Source organism: Eulemur rufifrons, chromosome 7, assembly GCF_041146395.1.
Source record: "Eulemur rufifrons isolate Redbay chromosome 7, OSU_ERuf_1, whole genome shotgun sequence".
In the NCBI taxonomy this organism is placed as follows: domain Eukaryota; kingdom Metazoa; phylum Chordata; class Mammalia; order Primates; family Lemuridae; genus Eulemur; species Eulemur rufifrons.
The window spans coordinates 115,692,871-115,715,769 of NC_090989.1; the positions used below are offsets into that span (position 1 = coordinate 115,692,871).

Below are 22,899 nucleotides of genomic sequence, written 5' to 3' on the forward strand. Positions count from 1 at the left end.
GCCAATGAGCCGTGACTGGAAGTAATTTGGCAATTTCAGATCAAAAGGAGGCTGCCTGTCCCAGCCCACCCTGACCCTTCTTCCTGCCCCCGCCCATGCTCCGAAACACTGACATGATGGTGAGCCAGCTTTGATCATGCAGATGGAAACAAAATCCTAGTGGATGACAGGGAAGCATCCAGAATGACCCCAAGGGGCAAAGTCACCATCTCCTTGATTGCCTACCAGCTCAAATTGTTTGGGGAGAGAAAAATCAATCCACAAACTTTTTTAAGCCATTGTTACTTCACTTCTGTTAAAGCAGCCAAACCAATACCCTACCTAGAACTTGTCACTGACCAGGCTGAATGTCACTCTTAGATATGATATAAATGAGACACAGGGATGGTAACCTTTGTTCTTTTTGAACTTTATTTTTTGTTCTGTCTTAAATAATTCATGTATCTATGCATGGATATGCACACATGAATATGTATGGCTTGGCTGCAGGTAACAGAAAACCCTGGCTAAGGCAAAAAGACTCATGAACATTGTTACGTAACAAGTCATAGTGTTAGAACAGCAGCTCCAGGGCTGGTTAATTCAGCAACTCAAAGCCATCAACAGCAGCCAAAGGCTTTTTATCTCTGTGCTTTCTGCCATTCTGTGTGTTTGTTTTCTCCCTGGGCTGGCTTCTCTCATGGCCACAAGATGGCGGCCACACTCCCAGGCACCACAGCCGTGCTTGGCAATGGGCAGAGGCATAAGGGGTAATCCTGTGCATCTCTACTGGCAGCAAGGAAGCCTTCCCCAGAAACTCCTCCCATCTCACTGGCAGCAGTGTGTCACATGCCCATGCCCAACCAATCACTGGCACTGGGAACGGACCCCAAGGACTGGATGAGCCAATCAGGAGTCACCTCCTGGCAGAGGCCCATGCAAGGAGGGAAAGGGTGGAGGCCTGAACAGAATTAGGGTTCTGTTAGGAACAAGGGAGCGAGGGTATTTCTCCAGCAACCCACAACTGGAGGTTTGACAACACACACAGTTATTCTAAAAAATTATTCTCAAACTCAGTCATCTGATGACAGTACCAGATCTAGCAATCAAAGCACATACAGTCATAATTACATGTTTAAAAAACATCAGTGCCAGTTTGCTCAGGTATAATTCAGCAGTGACAAATGGCAGAGCAGCCTGCAGCCTACCCACTGTACATGTTCTTCTAATAGACCTTTAATTCCACATTTTATATGTCTTTAGAATATGCACCATGAATTATTTATCTACCATTTCTTTCCAAAAAAGATTTGAGACTGATAATCTGAAGATTTAGTATTTTTAAATCCCTGAAATAGTAAAGATTTTTTTGTCTTCATTTGTGAACTACAAAGGAGAGAATGACTCTCTCCTCTGAGGTTTTTCCAGCTCTATGAAGGATAAACTTGTCAAGGCAGCTGATCGTTTCTCGGGGCCAGAACAGACTGAAATAACTAATTCAGCAGGCCAAGATTTTCACTTTTATGTTCTCTTCAGTTATTTTTTCTGACATTTTGGAAGAAGCCTATGTTCTGTCCAACTTCTCTGCTTTGCTCTTTCTTAAGTTTTAGAAGTAGCTACAATCTGAAACTGGCATTCTTATTTTAGAATGTCAAGAGCAGTTGTAAGTACCTCAACAAAGAAAAGAGAACATGCAGTTGGCATGATTTATTCACCACAAAGTCACTTTAAAACTATAGCTGTTTTTAATTTTATTTTTTATTTTGCCAGCAAACTGTATCAATTAAAAGTTTCTTAAAATGTCAAGGAAAGCACACAGGATTAAATAGACAGGCTATAAAACTGGAATTGCAAGTGGCATATGATGAAGGTTTGAGTGATAAAAGTAAAATTTTTTTTTTTTTTTTTTGAGACAGAGTCTCGCTTTGTTGCCTGGGCTAGAGTGCCGTGGCGTCAGCCTAGCTCACGGCAACCTCAAACTTCTGGGCTCAAGTGATCCTACTGCCTCAGCCTCCCAAGTAGCTGGGACTACAGGCATGTACCACCATGCCTGGCTAATTTTTTCTGTATATATTTTTGGTTGTACAGATAATTTCTTTCTAATTTTAGTAGAGACGGGGGTCTCGGTCTTGCTCAGGCTGGTCTCGACCTCCTGACCTCGAGCGATCCTCCCGCCTCGGCCTCCCAGAGTGCTAGGATTACAGGCGTGAGCCATCGCGCCTGGCCAAAAGTCAAATTTTTAAAGGCAAAAAAAGCTTACGAAGTCCTGAGAATCACAGTTGCACAACGTGAATCAGGCAGCCCTGAAGGCACAGGCTGCCAAGGCCACGTATGCTTTCCGATCCTTGCATTTCTGTGTTAAAAATACGACGCAGAAACAGGATTTTGCTCTGGACGGACACATGCACGGAGCACCCATGATGCCACTGCAAGGTGTTTCACCCTGTGAAGGCTTTTTCAGGCTGGGAGCACATTTACCTACAGAACTTCGCAAAGCCCTACACTTGCTGCAGGACCATTCTATTACTCGACCGTGACGAGGACTGGGACACCAGGAACCCTGCAGATCGGTATCACTGCCAGGGCCAGTGGGCAGGAACCCCGTGCCCTCAAAATAAATTTTAGAAAACTGCTGCCTTGCTCTGTGGGAGGCCAGCAGTGCCAGTACAGAATGAGCCCTCCTGCCCATGGAGGTGGTCAGGAGTGGGTACCCACCTGCTGGGGATGCTGTGGAGGGACTGATAAGGGTGACCTCTAGGAATCCTCCATGCACCAAGATCCAAGGATTCCCTGATTGAGATCCCAAAACAAGCTTTCAAAATTATTTTTTGGCTCCTTTGTACTTACAAAGTGACAAGTAGAGCAAAAAGAGAGCTAAGAGCACTGTCACATAAAATGGCAGACATTTACCTTAGGAAGGAAACTGAACTGCATCTAGTCCCAGCTCCCTGCCAATAGGGTAGGGAATAATACTATTAAAAGTACCAAGGCTTTGATTCCGCTTAGGTTAAAGTTGTAATGAAACACAAGGACTCCAGGTCAAATGTACTTAAATGAGAAACTTGAGAGTAGTAATGAGGTAACCATGAGTCTTATTAACTCACTAGTTTCCACAAATTCAAGCTAAATGAGCAAGTACTCATTCCGTATTATCATCATAAAATTGAGTCTCTAAATTGAGTTTCTAGGTATGTCTACTAAACAGGCCAAATGCTATCCTGTAATATTTATCCTGCTTTAGTATTCATCTTCCAAGGTCTGTTGAGCTACTGGTTGGGTGCTACTGTGTGTACTTTAGGAATGTTATAGACTGTTCCGTAACTTACTGTTGCTTATAGGAAGTTGACTCTGCTCACCAACCTTGTGCAAATTAACCACAGACTGGTACACCACTGATCGAGGTAAAACTGATTCAGTCAGGATGGAGATCCATGCTTCCTCTCTTTAAGATAGGAACGTACTGAAAGCCTTGTTTTGTAAAACAAATCATTCTAACAGATTAATTTTAAAACGTAATACAAAATCTTGTTCTTCCAAGAAGGACTGTCTTCTATCATCTCCCTGTTAGGTAGTCACCAGATCTGTGGCCCTTTCACGGTTTCCCACAATGTCAACCAAACACTGCCCATGGCCTCCAAGGTCCCACCTGCCAGTGCAGCCTGAATTCAAGCCCTTGCACTGTGCCTCCCCCTGCCAGATACCTCTCATATCCACAGAAGAGCCTTGCTCCCTGGGGACTTGGGTCAGTTAGGCAGGTGCCTAAAATGCTAGTTACAAGGGCATCACCTCCCCACAAAAAAGAACCTGAGATTCAGAAACCTATGACTTTTGGAGCAGCTTGGGGCAGGGGAGGGGCGTGCTGGAGCCACTACACAGGGGCATTAGACTACCTTCTCGGGAGGACCTGGTGAGCTGAGACAGGCAACCCATTTGAAGCCAACGCTGAAATGCTCAGGAATGCAGAGAATGAGAATGTGGCGGTTTCAAAGCAGGTCTACAAATCCTCTGTCATGTCTCCCATCAAGAGGGGTTTCTAAGTCCCCTGAGCAGACCTTTGGAGCTGCCTCAATGAATAGAATGTGATAGAAATGATGCTGTATGACCTCCAAGGCCAGGTCAGAAAAATCCATGCAGATTCTACCTGGCTCACTCTCTCCTGGACCACTTGCTTTGGAACCCTGAAGCCAGCATGCTAGAGAAACCATGGGAGAGGCCACTCAGATAGCCATGCCCAAGAAGCCCATCTGTTCTAACTCCCGCTGTTTGAGTCTTCCCAGCACAGGCAGCAGACACGTGAGGGACAATTCCAGACCAGTTCCTGCCTGAGTAACTGTGGGAGATGCCTGAGCAAGAAACAGCCAGCTGGGCTCAGTCTACCTCCAGACCGTGAGGGTAACAGTAAATCGATGGTTGATTTAAGTAAGGCACCAAGTTTGAGGATGATTTGTGACACAGCAATAGTGAGCTCCATGGGGCTAGAAACTTTGTCAGTCTTGCTCCCTACACTTGTGTCCCCAGTGCCTAGAACAGTGCCTGGTCTAGAGCAGGTGGTTATCAATATCTGTTGAATGAGTGAATGAATGTATAAATGAAGAGATAAATGAACAGAGAGGCTCAGCACGGCACCAGCAATCCGCCCTCTCTGCCTTCCTCCAGCCAGCCATGCTGCCTCTCCTCTGCCCTCCCCATTTCCTACCTGGCTGACTTCTCATCACCCCTGGATCCCAGCTCAAAGATCACTTTCTCAGGGAAGCTGCCCTCGAACTCCCCTGGTGAGTTCAGCATCCTGTCTCACGCCCTGTATTTCTCCTTTGAGACACTTCTCAGGACTATCATTACATAATCAAATGACCACGCTGAAATTCCTGGCTGGCTGGCTGTCTCCTGGGATTGACCTAAGCCACAGGACAGGAGGGATGGTGTCTGTCTGTTCACAAGTGTGTCTCCAGTGCTGGACAAAGCCTGGCACAGAGCTGGCTGACCGCATGTCAGAACATTTCTGAAAACTGGCAACATACAGCCAATCTCATTATTAGAAAGTGCTAATTCTTAGAGTTCTCTTTAATATTGAGCTGGAATTGGCTAACTGTTAGCTTATCCTCCGCCAAGCTTTCCAAACCCATTCACACCCTGGTCATCCTGACCACATGACCCCAGGGGACCCGAGAGGTTAAGTGTCTTCTCCAGGTTTACACAGTCAGGCGGGGAGAGCGAGAATCTGAAGCCGGCTCCTCTGACTTGCCAGCTGGGTGCTGTTTCCATTACACCACGCTGACTCCAGAGTGTTTCCGCTGCTGTTAAATGCTCTGAAACCATCGTAATCCCTCTGTCCAAACAACAACAAACAAAGCTGTGTACTTTTCACAGTGGAACATATCAAATAGGTCAAGCTTCTTAACATTTAACATAGGAGTATACAACGTTCATATATAAAAAGAGCTCGTGATGATATTTTAGGGACCTCCTTGCCAAACACCTAAGGGATGAACCCTGATCAAACATCTAATTCAAATTTGAATTTGGTTCCTATTTACTGGACAGTCCCTGTGCCAGTTCTCTGCAGGGGTGTTCCCTCTGCTTTCCTTTCTTTTCTACGACATGTCATTCCCAGGACCTTTGGAAATCAAGGGCACAAATAAACTAAGATCAGAAATACTCCAGGTGATCTGCAATCGTTCAGCAGGGCAGCCACCCTGAACAACCGAGCTTTTGAAGACACTGCAATGACCAGAGAAAACCTCCCTGACCTGATGTGAAAGCAAAAAGGATACAGAACCAGGTACCGCACGACTTTAAAGTTTTTTTCAATATGTATATGTATACATATGTTTGGAAAATTAGGATGGAAAGAAATACACATTTAAAGATGAGATGGCATTTTTCACTATGCAGATAGGCAAAAAAAAAAAAAAAGGAAAAAAATATCATTCATCTCTCCTGAATGTTAGTCTCAAGGGGGATGAATTCTCTCATACACTATTGGTGAGAAGGTTAGCTGGAATGGTATTTGTAAAGGGGATGGTGGTCTCCATCAAAACAATAAACACATACACCTTTCGCCCCCTAAGTTTGTATTCTAGGTATCCATCCTACAAAAATGCTCACTCATGCATACAAAGCAGCACTTGGAGTTGTTATAAAAATTTGAAAACAACCGAAATGTTCACCCACAGGGAAACGGCTGGAGAATTAGTTTGTTCACACAATGGAACACGATTCAACCTTAAAAAAGAAATAAGTGGGCTTAAGTGTGGAAGGACAAATCTCCAAGGAATATTGCCAAGCTAAAAACAAAAGAGAAAAAGCAAAAGTAGCAGCATAATAGATACAGTATAATCTCACTTAGATAAAACACATTTGCGTATTTCAATATGTATATGTAAACTTACAGAAAAAGGTCTGGCAGGAGACAGCCCCCAAATTAAGAGTGGTCATTTCCATCAGGAAGTGAGAAGAATTTTCAATATCTACTCATATATTTAATGCTTTGCTTTTATAACATGTGGTACACAACAAAAGAAGGTTAGTAATGACAGAGGAAAATGCAATATAGGTAAGTCAAAAAGGCAAGCTACAATACTACAGCATGTACAGTTTGATCTCAATTATGTTATAAAGAATATATGTTACAAAGACTGAGCTGAGTGGTTTGAGGTGGGGTGAGAGCGAGACTTTTTATTGTGTACACTTTAGAATTTTGACGTGCTATTTTAAAAAATAAATTTAAATAATTGTTATTTTTAAAAGTAACAAAAAAGAAAAAGAAAAAAAAAAAAACCACTGGAAAGAGAAAATATGCCCTAAATGTTAAGCGTGGTAATGACTACAATTACAAGTAATTTTAATTTTCTTTAAAACAAACAACTTGCAAGATGAAGACTGGCTTAGCACTCATTAAGCAGGTGATGGAATACTGGAAGGCTTATTGTCTCACTTATATGTTTCTGCGTTTCCCAAATTTTCTTAAACAAACATGTATCACTTTTAAAATCAGAAGTAAAAAAAGAATGCTGTAAAATTTATTTAAATTATTTTTAAACAATGCAGTCAAGCAAGATCTCACAAGGCACATGGTAAATTATATGATAAATTATAAAGAGACGAGTGGTTTTGAAACAGTATCCTCTTTCAAAAGTCGACACAACATAGAACCTGATGTGGAATTCCGATACCAGGGAGCTGCTCAGGTGTCCTGGGAGGGGCCTTGTGCCCTACTTAGCAGCAGCCCCATCTACCTGCAGAACCCAGGGTTCCAGGAACACCATGAGAAAATGCACTGCACAGACAGAGGAAGGCTACGGGGGTCTGGCAGGTGGGAGGTGGGGGGGGTCTCTTTGTGCTGGGATGATCAGAGACGGGTTCAGGAAGGAGGCAGAAACTGCATTGAACTAAAAGGGCCGGGAGAATGTCAGCGAGCGTGCCCGACGTGGGCAGGCATTCCCAGGAGGACAGACATGTACAGTGGTTACAGGGCTGCAAAGCCCACCCCCCGGCACCGTTGATGACAGGCCTTATGCAGTGACTCATCGGGGAACAGGGTGGAGGATGGCAGGGGCTAGACTAGGTTGCCGTAGGAGTAGGGAGCTGATGCAAGTTTCTGAGCACACGCCTGACAGGATGAAGGTGATATAGAAACGTCACTCGCAAGTTGCCGATGGATACATTCCTGCATATTCATCCCACCCCGAGTTACAGCAAGGCTACTGCAAGGCGCTGGCAGCAAGGAGACACCCTCCAACCTCCTGGGCCCTGACATCTGGGGGCTTACAGCTCCTCCTTATACAACCAGTAGGTCTTGCCAAGATTGTGCTGTGCTCAGACCGTGAGGCCAGGCAGGCTCCATCCCTCCCACAGCGCTATCCTAGAAGTAACCCACGTTCTAGGGGCAGTGGGGCCGGGGTCCCCAAGTCACAGCTCATGGTACCTCCCTGGGACTGAGACCCAGGTCTTTTACTCCACCCCTTAGAGGCTCCAGCAAGTTACTCCATCTCTCTGAGCTACAGCTTCCTCACCTGCAAATGGTGATTCATTCATTCATTCAACAAATACTTACTGAGCACCTGCTCCATGTCGAGTACAGTTATAGAAGCTGGGCATTAGTAGTGACTACATCAGTCCAAAACTCCTGCCCTCATGGAGCTTATATTCTAGTGGAATGTAACATGACCTCCTCCCTCGTAGGGGAGGGGAGGGGATGAGATCTATCCTGGGAAGCAGTTAAGATAGTAATGATCCTTCTCCTTCTCAATATTATTTGCTTTCCCTACAGTACCTGGACCAAGAAGGCACCCAATGAACAGCATCGGAGGCCTCTGTCTATAGACTCAGGTTAACCTACCTCGAAGCAAAGTGCTGTTCATTCAGCCCTTGGCTCAGACTAGCATGAAGGTTCATCTCTCTGTACCCCACCTCCCAGCACTGTCCAGTCCCCCTTAACAAACAGGGCTGGGAGGGAGCATGAAGGCAGCTGACACCTTTGCTAAACCCTGGCTCAGCCCTCATTTCCTTAGGGAAAGAAAGCACAAAGCTACGTGAGCTGGTGAGAGCCATGACTTTCTCAGGCTAAAGTTTCCTTTCTGGGCCAGGGTCTGCCACCACGTGTTGGATGTGAACACGTGATGGAATGCACACCATCCTCCAGTGGGCCCCATGGAGATGACCGCCCCCTCAATCAGGCCAGTCTGTGCCAAGGTGAGCTCTCACTTGGTGGATGTCAGGGTGTTCCTTTGAAAGTGTTCCTTTCAATGTGCCCCTGGGCAGGGGTGGGTAACAGGCACAACCAGGACACATTCTGAGTGAGTGGCCAGAAGTAGTGGTATGAGTTCAAGGGAGAAAAAAAATCGTAAGCCAACTTTAGAAACTTTTCCTCAGGGTTCTAAGAAAGTGCTCCATCAAAAGTCTCCCTGGCAAGTATCTTGATATGTAATGACAGTCTCAGCTTTCCTCTCCAACTACATGCTGGTGTTCTGGTGCCAGCCGCTATTTTTATAGCCTGAGTAATGCCTGGGCAAAGGACTAGACAAGAATGAGAGACAGCGGGACAAGGCATGAGAGGTGAAGGCACAAGCGATGGAGCCCACGTCCTCCTGCTCAGCCTCCAACAGCAGAGACCCTCAGAGCAGAGTCTGGGCAGCAGCCAAGCCCTCCTCAGATTCTGGCCCAACTCCTCTGCAGACCCACCCCTCTCACAGCCCAAGCCATGGGTTCCACTGGGGCTTGGTCCTTCCCTGCCTTGTTCACCGCTGTAACCCCAGGCCCTGGAGCACAGCAGTACTAGATGAGTGAATGGCCACACCACCAACCCAACTCTGGCACAATGGACTACTTGCTCTTCCCCCAGAACCCTGTGTGCCCCTTTTCATAACTCAGCGTCTGTACCCATTTTACTCTCATGAGCCAGATGCATCCTTGACCCAGTTAGCTCCTGCTCATCCTTAAACTCAGCTGAAATGCCACCTCCCCCTGGAAGCCTTCCCTGCTACCAAAGTTGGGTGATGCCCTCCAATATTGGGCAACCACGGCCCCCAGGGCATAGCCCTCCCACAATACTCATCAACACTACAGTCCCACGTCAGCTTCCCTGCCCGCTCCCCCCAGGGCTGGGCGGACACAGAGTGGAGTAAGCAGCAGGTGCTCAAGAGGTGTACGTGGGAAGGCATGCAGGCAGGAAGGGCAGCAAGAAAAACACTGTCGATGGAGAAGCCCCTGTCGCAGAAAGTTACAGCAAGCTGAACAAGAATAAAACACTAAAACCCAATAGATCAATGGATCGCATATCAATGTTTACCAAGAAAAATTACCAGGAAGTGGTGGGAAATCATTTCTCAATGAATTAGAGTGGGAATCAGAGGTCACTCTTTACTGTGCCCTCTCTTCCCCTCCAGATGTGGGCTGGGATGGGGCTTGGAGGGGAGGAGAGGACACAGCCTTGGGAGGCCGGGTGGGTGGGGGCACTTGGGAAGCTTGTGGCCAAGGAGCTCTCACAGGTTCCTCTGGCCTCGGGGGGCTGAAGGCCATTTCCTCTGGGGTCACCTCCAATTGCTGAGCTGAGTCAGCTAGGACCCATTCCCACGAAACCGTTAAGAACATGCCCTGGGTCAAGAAAGAGGGATAATGAGGACCTCCCATTATTTTACTGAGCCATCTGGCCCAGTTTCCAAAGGTGGGAGCAGAAGCAGGGATGTAGAACAGATTATCTTTTGGGAATGAAGCCGACTTTTGCCTGGAGCCTTCTTACTACAGCATTTCCTTCTAAAGAAGACACCCCCAGTTTCCCCTTGATATTCATTCCTTCTTCCTTGCTAAGAGAATCCTGATTTTGGCAGGGACAGTGTAGCAGAGACTGCCAGCTAATCCTGAAACCATCCCTGCTCCCTCCTCGGCACAGGGCTGGACCACATTTCCCAACCTCCCTTGCAGAAGGTGTGGCCAGGTGACTGAGCCCCCAGCCAACGGAATGTCAGGGGCAGTAACTCACCACCTCTGAGCCTGGGCTGCAAAACCCTCCCACACACCCTCCTCCTTGTGCCTTCCTCCTCAGCTGACTGATGCAAATGAGCATGGCAGCCTTAACAACCTGGGTCCCTAAATCACCTGTTGGAGGAGAGCCCCCCCACCCCATGGATCAGGAACAGCCGTTCTGGACTTTGTGTGAGCAAAAAGTAAATAAATGCCTACTGTATTTGAGCCATGAAACATACTTGATTTGTTTGTTCCAACAGTGTGCCTTCCACAATGTGCCCTGCTAAATACTCTCACGTCCCTTTTAACTGGGGGCAGCCATGTGATACAGTTCTGGCTATGAAATGTCAGGGGAAGTCTGTCTGCTGGGTGTTTTGGGGAAAATATCTGCATTCCTGATGAAAGGTACCAAAGTGGCTGGCACTTCCTCCTTCCTGCGGCAAACATTTTGCCACCATGAAGGCAAGACCAAGAGAGTAACAAAAGTGTCAGTCTAGACAGACTTCAGCTGCTGAAACCTACACCAGCAATCACCAACCTTCTGACATCTTGTTTCATGAGAAAAATAAGCTCCTATTTGCTTAAGCCACTGAAGAAGGGCTTTCTGTTACTTGCAGCCAAACACTATCATAACTGACGTGCTTTACAACTGCTTATCATTCATTCCCCGAACTTTTACTGAGGCCTTTTTCTCACCAGTCCTTGTGCTGGAGCTTCAGAGAGGAGGTGGGTATTGCCCCTGCCCTCCAGGGGCTCCCATCACACCAGGGAGAAAGGCCCATGAGCAGACAATCAGAATGCAGTCAGAACTGACGCTGTGATGACGCATCATGTCCTAGGGAAGTATGAGCATTGAGCAGTGGGCTAGCAGTGAGGTGAGGGAGTTCCTGACTCCCCTTCCAGCATTCAGCATGCAGAGTAAACACTTCCCAAGCTAAAAAGCAAGGAAAAAGAATGCCCTATCCTTAGCCAAGCCAACTGCGATTACTTACTGTAAGTAGAGTCGTTAAACACCATCAATTAATGCAGCTGCTTCAAGATAATCAGCAGTCATTAGAGCAAGAAGCACAAGAGGAGAAAATAAAAATCATATGCTGCTAACTCAGAAATGCTAGAAATTATGTGAACCGAGGATGAGACAGGCTTGCTGAGATCCTCCTGCCTGCTGACGTTAGCCATCTCCAAAAATATACTTTCTTTCTCAAAGAAGACACGGCAATTTTTTACCCAGAAAATCAACCATCCATGCCATGCCCTTTGACCATAAATGCCCAAGCTTTGATTTTGCAGGTCTGTGTTTCCATTAGGAACTATAATGGAGACACATCAGTGACAAAAGAGGACCTGGTCTGGGAAATCGAGACCAGAGAAGTTAGGGCACCTGAGAAGCCATCCGTAGAACAGAGAAAAGGTTTACCCCCTTTTAACTCAATTCTTCCTATGTACAAATGATTGGCATTATTTGCCATTTCTTTATTTTACAAGTGCGGGGCAAGTATTTAAAAGAAGAAAAAGACAAAACCTCATTCACTTCAAATTCTAGTACAGTTGACCCTTGAACAACATGAGTTTGGACTGCTTGGGTCCACTTACACACAGGTTTTCTTCTGCCTCTGCCACCCCTGAGACAGCAAGACCAACCCCTCCTCTTCCTCCTCCTCCTCCTCCTCCTCAGCCTGCCCAACATGACAATGATGAGGAGGAAGACCTTTATGATGTTCCACCTCCACTTAATGAATAGTAAATACATTTTCTCTTACTTATAATTTTCCTAATAATATTTTCTTCTCTGTAGCTTACTTTATTGTAAGAATATAACATATAACACAAGTAACATAAAATAGGTGTTAATCAACTGTTTATGTAATGGGTAAGGCCACCAAGGTCAACAATAGGATATTAATAATTATGTTTTTAGGGATTCAAAAACTATATGTGGATTTTAGACTGTGCAGGGGGGTTGGTGCCCCTAACTCCCAAGTTGTTCACGGGTCAACTGTAGTTTAAAAATGAATTACAGATAAGCCAGCTGCCCATTAAGATGATGGATTATCGGTTTTCAGTCCGACTGCAGCCGAATGGGTATGAAGTATTCCAGAGTGCTGATCACGCTCAGACCAGGCAGAGAAGAGCCCAGGTCCCTGCAGCAGCAATCTCTGAAGGGTTCTCTCGTCCATAGCCAGTTGCAGGAGGCTCCGGGCCAGCTCCGTGATGGCAGGTGCTAGCAGGGCAGGCTGCCATGCGGGAACCTCTCTGTGGGATGCCCAGAGCAAGGGAGGGCAAGGTCTGAGGAGCAGGCACTTCCCTTTCCAGCTCCAGTAAGTAAACCCATGCCTCTCAATGTAGTATCTTCAGGTCCAAAAGGTTCCAGCTCTGACAGACACAGGAAACGTGGTGTGCTGGCTTCCTGCCTCTGACTAGTCCCCACCTGCCCTCAGGAGCAATTGTGCTATTTTTCGCTCAGAGCACTGGGTCTCTGATGGTATCGAGGGCTTCTGGGGCTGCTGAGGAGCCCGTCCAAAACAGCAGCCAGGGCAGCACTCTGCCAACCAAGACCAAGAACAGTGCCGACAAACTGAGTCTATGGTCCCTTGTCACGCTGCCCACTAACAACCCATGGCCAAGAGTGATAGCTAAAACATCATGGGTCAGACACAGACCAAAGTGAGTGCCCATCTTAAACAGCTGGCAAGATCACGTGACACCAGTGCATACCAGCTGAAGATCAACACCCCACCTGCCAACCATGGTCAACCCCTCGCAGGCCACACCCCAGCCTCTCATGGCCATAAGAAGTGGGCAAGAGCCTGGAAATACGTCTGCACTGACCTTCCTGTCCTTCACTGTGAACTTCGGTATAATGTGCTCTGTTCCATGAGCACAGAGACTGTACGTGTTTTACCCCTTATTCTATATCCATCATCTCAGTGCAATCGGTTTGCACCCAAAATGTATTTTTAAGGAATAAATTAGTAGGAATAGCAGCTAACATTTTTTTAAGCAGGTACCATGTACTAGGCACTGCTCTAAGTCCCTGTCATATATAATCTCATTTCAGCTCTGCAACAATACCATGAAGTAGGTATGATCATCACCCTAACTTTACAAATAAAGAAACGGAGGCCCAAAAAATTAAGTAACTTACCCGAGGGTACAAGGCTAGTAATGGTAGATCCGGAATTCAAAGCCAGTCTGGGTTCAGAGTCTATACTCTTAACCACTGCACTGTGCTGAATACACAAGCAAACTCAGGTACTCTACTATTAGGAAGGAACAGCAGAGAACCTCTGATATCCACAAACTTTGAGAAACCCTTCTAAGAGGTTTCTGGTAGTACTTCACACACACTGTTCTTGTTTGTTTGTTTGACTTGCAGAATATTTTAGAGAAAACCAATACCTACTTTTACCTCTAAGCAGGAGAGACTACCTGTAATTTTCAAATAACTATGTAACCACATTTGGTTATCAAGCAACTACAGCTGGAATATCCAGGTTTATATAGTATTTCTCTGCTTAAGAGATCTGAATTCTAGAGGAAGTCTTTTAATCACCCTGAGGTCCCCTCTCCCCATTTCTAAGAAAATTCCAGGCTTGCTGAAAGGATTGAATGAGATCATGGACATAGTTGCCTACTTACATGGTAAGGTCCTGTACAAACACAATATATGATCCTAATAATATAATGCATGAAACAACTTGGATCAAAATTTCTATACTTAATCCATACTTGTCAAAATGTTTATACTTGTCTATACTTTCAAGAAAGTTATTTATATCTATGTTGTAGTAACTATATTTAAAGCTTAATAGTGTATTTCTGTAAGTCTGTGTCCCGCCATTATTAGTTGTGAGCTTCTAAACATTTCTACTATAACTTTAATAAATTTTCTCTACTAATCCAACTGCCTCTTTCATTTTAGAAGCATAAAGAATTAACAAGACAGTTAATGTTTCATTCTAGCTTCAGATTCTCCTGTATTTGCAGATGACAAAATTAGCAAGCAAGAGCTTCATTTCATTTTAAAGTTAAAAAGCTCAAAATGATATTGCTGTATCTCTGAAGGCCTGAAAGCTGGTGTTGGATCCAAGAATGAGGTAGGCCTAGGAAAATGAGCTGTGGTTTGGTTGGTTGGAAAGACACATGTCTCCAAATAACTGAGAGGCAGGACAAATAATAGCATTTGAACTATTTGTAAATTTGGTGTAAGTGATGGCTCTAACCACAAAGAGAAGAGGATAGGGGAGAGTGTGGGTGCTAAAACCAGGTGCAATAATATTCATCCTTATGTTTTTTAAAGCTCTGGTTTCTATGCTATTGATTATAGCTTTTCTAAGGAAACTGGTCACACACAGAGGCATAGAGGGTAGCAAGTGGATGACAAAAGGATGCCTTGTGAACAGAAACATGCATGTGTAAGTTGGGGAAGTGACTCTGCAAATATGAAGAGAACTTTTAAGTTCCTACAGTCTCCACTACTAGATGTTTGAGTTCCCCAAATCCCAGAGTACCCAGCAAAGAGGGGGCTTGGCCAGTGTGCAGAAGGATGGGGGTGATGGGGGTGAGGGGTGGAGGGATGAACCCATGCATGCATAGATGACCCACCCAAGGGCATGCAGCAAAGGCTGCCTCCTGGCTGCAGGAACTACTCTGCAAGGCTCCTCGAGGTTCTTCTTCCATGTCTTTTTAATCATTAACTTCCTCCATGTTCCCAGGATTGTTCCTCTCTTCATGAGATTGATCTTTTTCCAAAAGCCAGTGACTTCTTCAATCAAAGTCTAAGAGAAGGGTCAGAGTGGCCTGCAGGTTCTGGGGGCGGAAGGTAAGTAGGCTGGAGTTTGGGGCTCAGTTAAGTGACTGGGGGCCTTCAGCCTTTTGGACCCAGAGCAGACCCTGCCATTCTTTCCAGGTTCATAGGCGCCTCCTCATGGCTGGCCTGCACTATCTCCAAGGAGGTGCTCCAACGGGCAGAGTCTACCTGCGAGGGCGTGCAGCAGGTTCAGCAAGCGTCCCTGGGAGGCTGCTTGTATTGAAAGGCCCACGATCCTCCTAGAAGGCCGTTCCCTCTACAAGTACAGGTGCACCTTCTGAGTCACTGGTCCTTTTGTCACTTCCCTGACTCTCCCCTCAGCATCTCAGGTATGATGTGGCTCCTCCAGGCCAAACCCCACACCAACCTTGGCTCAAGCCGCCATTTCCAAAGATGGCACTTTGCTCATTCAGAATCTTAAAACAGCTTGGTGCCCTCCCACCTTGCAAAGCCCAGCTCTCAGCTGGCTTTCAAGGCTTTCTAGAACCCAGAATGGTGGGCCCAGCAAACCTTATTTCAGGTTACTGGGGGCTCTTTTTCCTATCTCAGTGACGTTTCTTGTAACTGGGAACCCCTACCCCAGAATGTGGGTGTACTTCCTTACCGATGAGCCAAGAACCTTGCCCTAGGATAGGTGCTGGGGCCAAAAATCCCCCTGAATTTTCAGGACCTTGAATATTTTCCCATCCTTTTTCCTACCCACCTCCAGATAGTAGCATCTCTCTTTCTCCCTCCCCTCCCTTTCTCAGTCACATATTGCAGGCATTAATAAAACCTTTTCTAGAAAACTGATCTTTACCAGCTGCAGGAATTCTGAGGAAGAGCCAGACCTGAAGACAGAGACAGCCTGGGGAAGAAAGATAAGCTCATGGCAGCCAGAGGCAGTGCAGGTTCCCACATCCAAGTGGCATTCTCAATTCTAGCCCTACCGCATCCAAGATTCCTGAAAAAAGGGGGCATAGGGTACTCCTACCCCCTTAGCTTCTGGCTATGCTCTCTAGGGCTGGCCTTTGACAGAGGCAGAAGAGCTAGACTTTGCTCCATCTGCCAGTGGGTCACAGCCATCTCTGACAGACCAAAGCACCTCCCAAAACACCAGCCCCTCCTCCCAATAGAGCTGCGAACCATAATGCAAGAAATGTGCGAGAAGGGACAATCCCAGCCCTCCACCAGAAGCAGCTTCTGGGTGGGCGGCATCCCCTGGAGTGAGGATGGTGCAATGTGAAGCGGCCAGTGGAGCTCTGCAAGTGACACCCTGTCTCCCTTGGAGATGTCACCGAGGGCTGGGGCCACTGCTCAGGGCCCTTAACTGATAACAGCTTATCAGTTAAGCCGTGGTGAACTCACCCAGCAACAGACAGCCTTGGTAGCTCCCCAGGGTGCCCATCACCCCCCCACCCCAATTTTGGGATGAGGACAACAGATTTTCTTCATGGAAATTCTGGAGTTCCCACTGAGGTTACAGACCAGTCATCAGAGCCTGACCTGTAGATTGAGCTCCCTGTCCAAACACACACAAAAATGAGTGTGTCTCTAGTGAGATTATATGTTTTCTTAAAAATGTGTTAAATTTAAGGGTAACATTTTGAAAATAGTGTAGCAAAATGGAAAAACATGGGTTGTGGATTCAGACTGATTCAAGAGGGGGTTCCATTTCTTTACTCCACAAACATGGAGTACCTACCACATAAGGGTGCCAGGCAGAGGGCTGCGTCCAGAGATGGTCCCACCCACCGCTGCAGATGCTTCTGGACAGTGGGGCATCTGACAGTCAGCTACTCATCACAGAGCAGGGGGTTGAGGGCAGAGGAGAAGCCCACGGAATCTGTGGATACTCAGAAAGACCTTACTGAGCCCCAATGTGTCCTTGGGCTAATTACTTACCTATTCAATAGTGAAAGAACATTGAGCTAATTACTATTCAAGCCGATCAATAGAAAAAGAGTTGCAGATACTGCAATTCCACAAATGCTCAACATGCTGTGCTCCAAAGGCCAGGTGGTCCACCCTGAAACGGGTGCTCAAAGCAGCCTCCCAAGGCATCAGTGAGGGTGGGCTGGCCAGGAGCCAGTCCCCCAAAGAGAAGTTCTCCCTACATGTCCTTTCTCTGAAATAGGCAATTAATTTAATCCAAGATTTAATGAAAGCCAGGAGAAGGGATGGGGCAGATTCACACACTGGCTTTCAGGCTGTAGCTGTGCATCTCCACCTCTCTCCAGGGACCATGAGGCTTTTCAAGCCATCTGCTGTAAACCCTCTTCCCACAGATGTCTGGACTAGGCGCCAATACCTCTGAGGAGGAGAAGTTGCCAAGCCCGTCCACAGTCACATCACGTTTGAAAAGGTGGGCTCAGCACTGCCCGCTCCACATCCGCCGGCTTTCTGCAAATGTCAACAAATGTCCCCAAGTGTGGAGCCCTCCCCGATCCTCCCTTGGCCATCCATCCCCTGAGACACGCACACTTCCCCATTCACAGCCCGATCTGATTCCAAATCTCTCCTGATCTTACTTGTTGAATGCTTACAAAGCATCGTTGCCTTCCCACGAAGACACTGGCCACCCAAGCGGTGATACCCTCACTGCCCACGGAGCCCCTTCGCAACCGCTGAACGCACGGCTGACGCGGGAAAATATGGCTCCACGTCCTACTGCACCGCTAATCCTTTGCTATCCACAGGTACAACTTGAAAGGCGGCTGCAGCCGCAAAGAAAGCAACCTCTAAGCAAATCCATTTTTTGTGTGTATGACAAAGCCAGCTTGTTTAAAAGATCAGGACATAGGCAAGTTCCCCGCAAAAGCAACGCCGTGGGGTCTAAAGCACGCAGTCCTAACCTGAGCATCCAGGAAGGCTAACCTGCGCGCGGGGCCGCCCTCCGCCGGGCCCGGGACTCCGCGAGGCGCCAGGCGGCAGGTAGCTGCCCAGAGGAGCCAGCCCCACCCCCGGGAAAGGCCACGGAGAAGTTACGGCCGCCTTCCTACCTGGAGACTGGCCAGTTCGGGACAGCCCGGGAAAGGGGATTCCGGGAGCTGGAATCTGGGCTGGATCAGGCGGCTGGGGTGCGGGGGCCGAGCGGGAGAAGACTAGAGGGGCGGGGACGAGTCGGACGAGGCCTCGCAGCAGAGGCGCGGGGCTAGGGGTGGAGAAGCAGGAGGCACGGGGGTCGCGAGAGTCGCGGGGCGAGGGCTTGGGGAGAGAGCAGGGGATTTACAGGGAAGGTTAGACCGCGCCGGGGCTTTGGAAAAGGGTTGGGGGCGGGGGCTGGGGCTGGGACACAGGGCGCGCGGGGGAGTGGCTTGGAGGGGGCGCAAGTCTGGGGCTGGGGTCTGGGGCCAGGCCGGGATGGAGGAGGGGGCTTAGTCGCTGGGTTTGGACCCGATGCTTGCCCCAGCCTCCTCACCCCTGTCCCACTGGCGTGCTGGGGGGAGCCCCTCAGTTTCCCAACCCCCGAGCCTGGACGCCCGCCCACCTCCAGCTTCCGCGCCGCTCAAACCCAACGGCAACCGCACCGGCTCCGGCCCGCGCCGCACTCACCGCCCGTGGTCCCTTCCCAGCCCCAGCTCCGCTGCTGCGCGCGGGGCTCGGCGCTAGCCGCCAGCTCCTCCCGGCGCGAGGGGTGGCGAGGGGTGGCGAGGGCGATGCGCACCGGCCGCCGCCAGCGCGGGGCCCCGCAGCGCCCCCTGCCGACCCCGCCGCGCTCCGGTCCCGGCCCGCCCCGCCCCTGGCGCCCTGGAGCTCCGCCCCGGAGGCGGTGTTGCGGTGCTGTCCGGCCCGGGCCCTGGACGCGGGGTTGGTGGTTTGCCGAGAGGACGCTGCCTCTGGGAGGCTGAACTCGCGTGCTAGTTTGCGGAGATCACGGCGTGCGAAAGCCACGGGCACACACAGCCCGGGCGCGCGGAGACTGCGGCCACTGACGCGCAGGGCCGCCGAGCGCCTCATAATGCCGGACCTGGGATCGGGGGCAGCGCGGACGCGGGCCAAGGCCCGGGTCCACAGACCTGGCCCGGCCCGGGGCCCTGGTGTGGGTGCTTAGGGCCCACGTGGCTGCCCGGCGCTGCCGATCCTGATACCGGGAAGGGCGCGTGTGTTTGGGTTCCGCCGGCTGCCACGTGGACCCAAACTGTCACAATTCTCCGATTCTCGCCACCGTGCCGCCCCACCCCCTTCAGCCTATCCCACGCTTCTCTTCCGGCTCAGACCACATCCGGCCTTGTGTCAACCCCAGTCCTTGCTGCTGCTCAGTCTCCAAAGCCTGCAGGCACCCCGGTGAGGTCGCGGCCCTCGCAGCCTCCCTCTCCACCCCTTCCGGCCGCTCGGAGCAGCTCCTGAGGATCACGGAGCACTGGACTGGTATCTCTAACACCCTGTTAGACGTCGCCTAGGCGCGCGGTTGTACTGGGTTCGATCCCATATGTGGGGATTCTTGAAAATGTCGGGTTCTGGCTGGTGGGGATTCCTGCGAAATTTCTCCGTGGGAGATGATCTGACCTACAGCGGTAGTGAGGCCTGTGCTGTCAGTCCGAGGTCCACAGTGACCTCTGTGTGCCCTGGCACAACTGGCCTTGGGCCGGATAGAACCGGCTAGTTGCTACTATTTCCCTTTGAGGTGCACTTTCTGGAGACGAGCTCATCACTTACTTCATTCCTTTATTGATGGTTCTCAAATCCACACACTTGACCCAGATATTTTACCCATATTTCCCCCTACTCTCCGGTTTTCTGTTTAGAACTTTCCACCTCACATTACCACAGCCAGCACCAAACTCTGCCTCCTCCCAGCCCCCAACTCCATTTACCCCTGTGTCTCGCCGTTCTCTCAGCCACCCGGACGCCTTCGTTACCAGCAGACTTAATGGCCAGTCAGTTCCTGCACCGGGCGTCTGCTAACCCGCCCTTCTCTCCGTGCTCCCCGGATGCAACGCTGTCCTCAGTCTTCCTACTACACAGCCTCTCCTGATCCATGAGCACAAATTCTTTTCACTGTCCCCTTGGGCATCACCCCAAACTCTCCGACCTGGCTCCTGAGGGCCCCTTAGCCCACCCCACACCACCCAGCCTTTCTCGCAGTCTCCTCCTGACTGTCTCTCACTGGTTCCAGGCTCTGCCCCTAAGCTCATGCCCTCTCCCTTTTCCCTACACGGGTTAGTCAGGGGCTTTCCACTGTAAAAGACAGAGAAACCAATTCAGGCTAGTTTAAACAAAAAAAGAAGAAGAAGAATTGATTGGCTTATGTAAATGAAAACTCTAGGGCACATCTACTTCAGGCCTGGATTTAGTGCCAGGTCCTCAGGGACTCACCATCTCAGCTTTGCTCTCTTCCACATTAGCGGCACTTTCAGGCCCCTGTGAGACCCCAGCAGATCCAGGCTTGCAGTCTTCCGGCTCTCATTCCAGCAGAAAAACAGCCTCTCTTTGCCAGCCATTCCACCAAGCCTTGGGCCTGGCTCTGTTTGGCAGGATTGGGCCACCTGTCCATGCTGTTCTCCCAGCCACTGTGACTCCATGGTGGGCCAGCTCTCTTTCTCTGCACCACTTTCTCACCCTCCACAAGGAACGTGTGAGCACTCCTGCATCCTTCCTCTGTCACGGGGGACTAAAGGTGACTCAGGGGCACCATCTCTATTTCTCTGCAAAATTTGCCACACCAACGGCTTACTTTGCTGCAGCCCTCCTGTGATGGCACAGGGCATCCTGTGGGGCACAGTCCCTCTCTGCTATCAGCTTCCTCCTCAGCCTATCTGGGATTTCTGTCTCCGTACCATCCCCCTCCCTAGGTCAAGATCAAGTATCATACTCTTCCTAGACTCATCCCCTCCAGTTTCTTTCCCTACTCCCTGAGGACTTCTATGCCATCTTCCATTCTGGAGGAGGCACCCCCCCCCTTCTCCCTGTGGACTTTGGGTTTGAGTAGGACCTGTTGAGCCTTAAAGGAGGAAGGGGCTACAGGAAAGGAAAAAGAAAAGCTTCCTACAGGGAAAACATATATGGGAAGTATATGCCTCCCCATATATACTCAAGACTCTATATACTCAAGAGACCGTTACTCCCGTTAAATCTCTTTTCACTGTGATGAAGAGGTACGAAGTCACCCTGAAGCAGCTGGTGACCATCTGGCCAGCACTTGGAGAGACTGTGCCAGAGACTGTGGCTGACAGAGGAAAGCAAAGTCGAGAGAAAGGCAGGTTTCTAAAACCAATATACCACTGGATTTTTCAAGGACACTTTCCAATAAACCTCCTACTTTTCCCCAAGCAAATCACAATTGAATTTTCCTGTCACTTGCAACCAAGAGCGTCCTGACTAGTGCAAGCCCCTTGCACAGTGCCTGGCACATCAGTTCTTGCAAAATAGCAACTATCATCATCATTATTCATCTGACAGAGGAACAAGCCATGCCCATCAATGACTGTAAACAGAGCAGAAATGAAAAAGTGCAGTGCTGTGTGCTCAGAACTTCCCTCTCCCCTCCTCTCCCCAGCCTGTTCCTTTGTCCTTTCAACACTCACATCTTGGCTCCCAACAAAACCCTCAAAATTCATTGAAAGCTGAGCCCACCCATCTTATAAAAATAGTCTGCGGCTCAACCAAGTCATAAATATTCTGCTAGGCAGCTTTGCTGCCATTTTACGCAAATAATCCCAGCCTAGACCGTGAGCAGCCAGGAGCAGGTGCGCATCTTCAATTCAGTTTCGATTCATTAGGCAAAAATTGTACAAATATTTGCACAGCCTCCTTTGTCCTGCGCTGTAGACTTAGAGAAACAATGGGCTACTGCCCCTGCACATAAAGGGACTTTGCCATGGGGAAAGACAAACAGTGTAGGACAGAGACTGAGGTAACAGATGACAATACCAGGGAGTCTTCTGGGGGGAGGGGTGGAGTGGTTTATTTGTACCATGCTCTAAGTTCCAAAGGCCTGTACTGTCTGTAGTCCTGCCTTACAGTGGAATTTATACATCCATACAAAACATTTCCATTGTGCCCACCACAATATCCAGATTATAAATATTATTTTTAAATTCCACTATTTTAAAATTCCATTTTGTTTCTCTGATTATGAAAGGAGTACCCATTCATTGTAGAAACTTGGAAAAATACGAAGTATACAAAAAAAAGATTTAAAAAAATTATCCATAATAGATTTCTGTTGATTAACATAGTAGGGAACATCAAACTAAGATATAAAGAGAGAAGATTGTCCCATCTACATTTCTATCTCACTCCTGGCAACCCCAGGGCCTCAGGAGATAAATATTTTGCAAAAGGGTAAAGGTCATTTCTTAGGTTCTTGCAGAAATGCTGCACTCTTCCTAACACATGTATATTTTTTAAATATGCAATCCAGGCCTCCCAGCTCCAGGGTGGTCTGTTCCTATTATTTATGTATGCATGATTCATTTTACTCACTACCAGCTGCAATCCCTTCTCCCCACCCCCAGCATGCTTATTATACAAGTCCTTTCCCCCTCCTCAGAGCAATGAGGGAGGGAAAACTCATTTTCCCATATATCTGGGTGAAATTTAATTAGAAAGTCAAATCTGGGAAAACAGAACACAAAATAACCACATTAAATAAAAATAAGAGATGGCTCTGAACCTGACCTTGAGCCAAAAATCACAAAGAACTACAGTAACTTGCTGAATCATAG

General features: G+C 48.4%; 1 protein-coding gene across 1 annotated transcript in view; it reads right to left on the minus strand.

The window, feature by feature from the left end:
- Positions 1 to 18,839, minus strand: part of PXYLP1 (2-phosphoxylose phosphatase 1) — a 57,827-nt gene extending 38,988 nt beyond the window's left edge. The window contains exon 1 of the mRNA XM_069473155.1: positions 18,785 to 18,839. The gene's annotated coding sequence lies outside the window, so the exon portion shown is untranslated. The remainder of the gene's footprint in view (positions 1 to 18,784) is intronic.
- Positions 18,840 to 22,899: the final 4,060 nt, after the last annotated feature.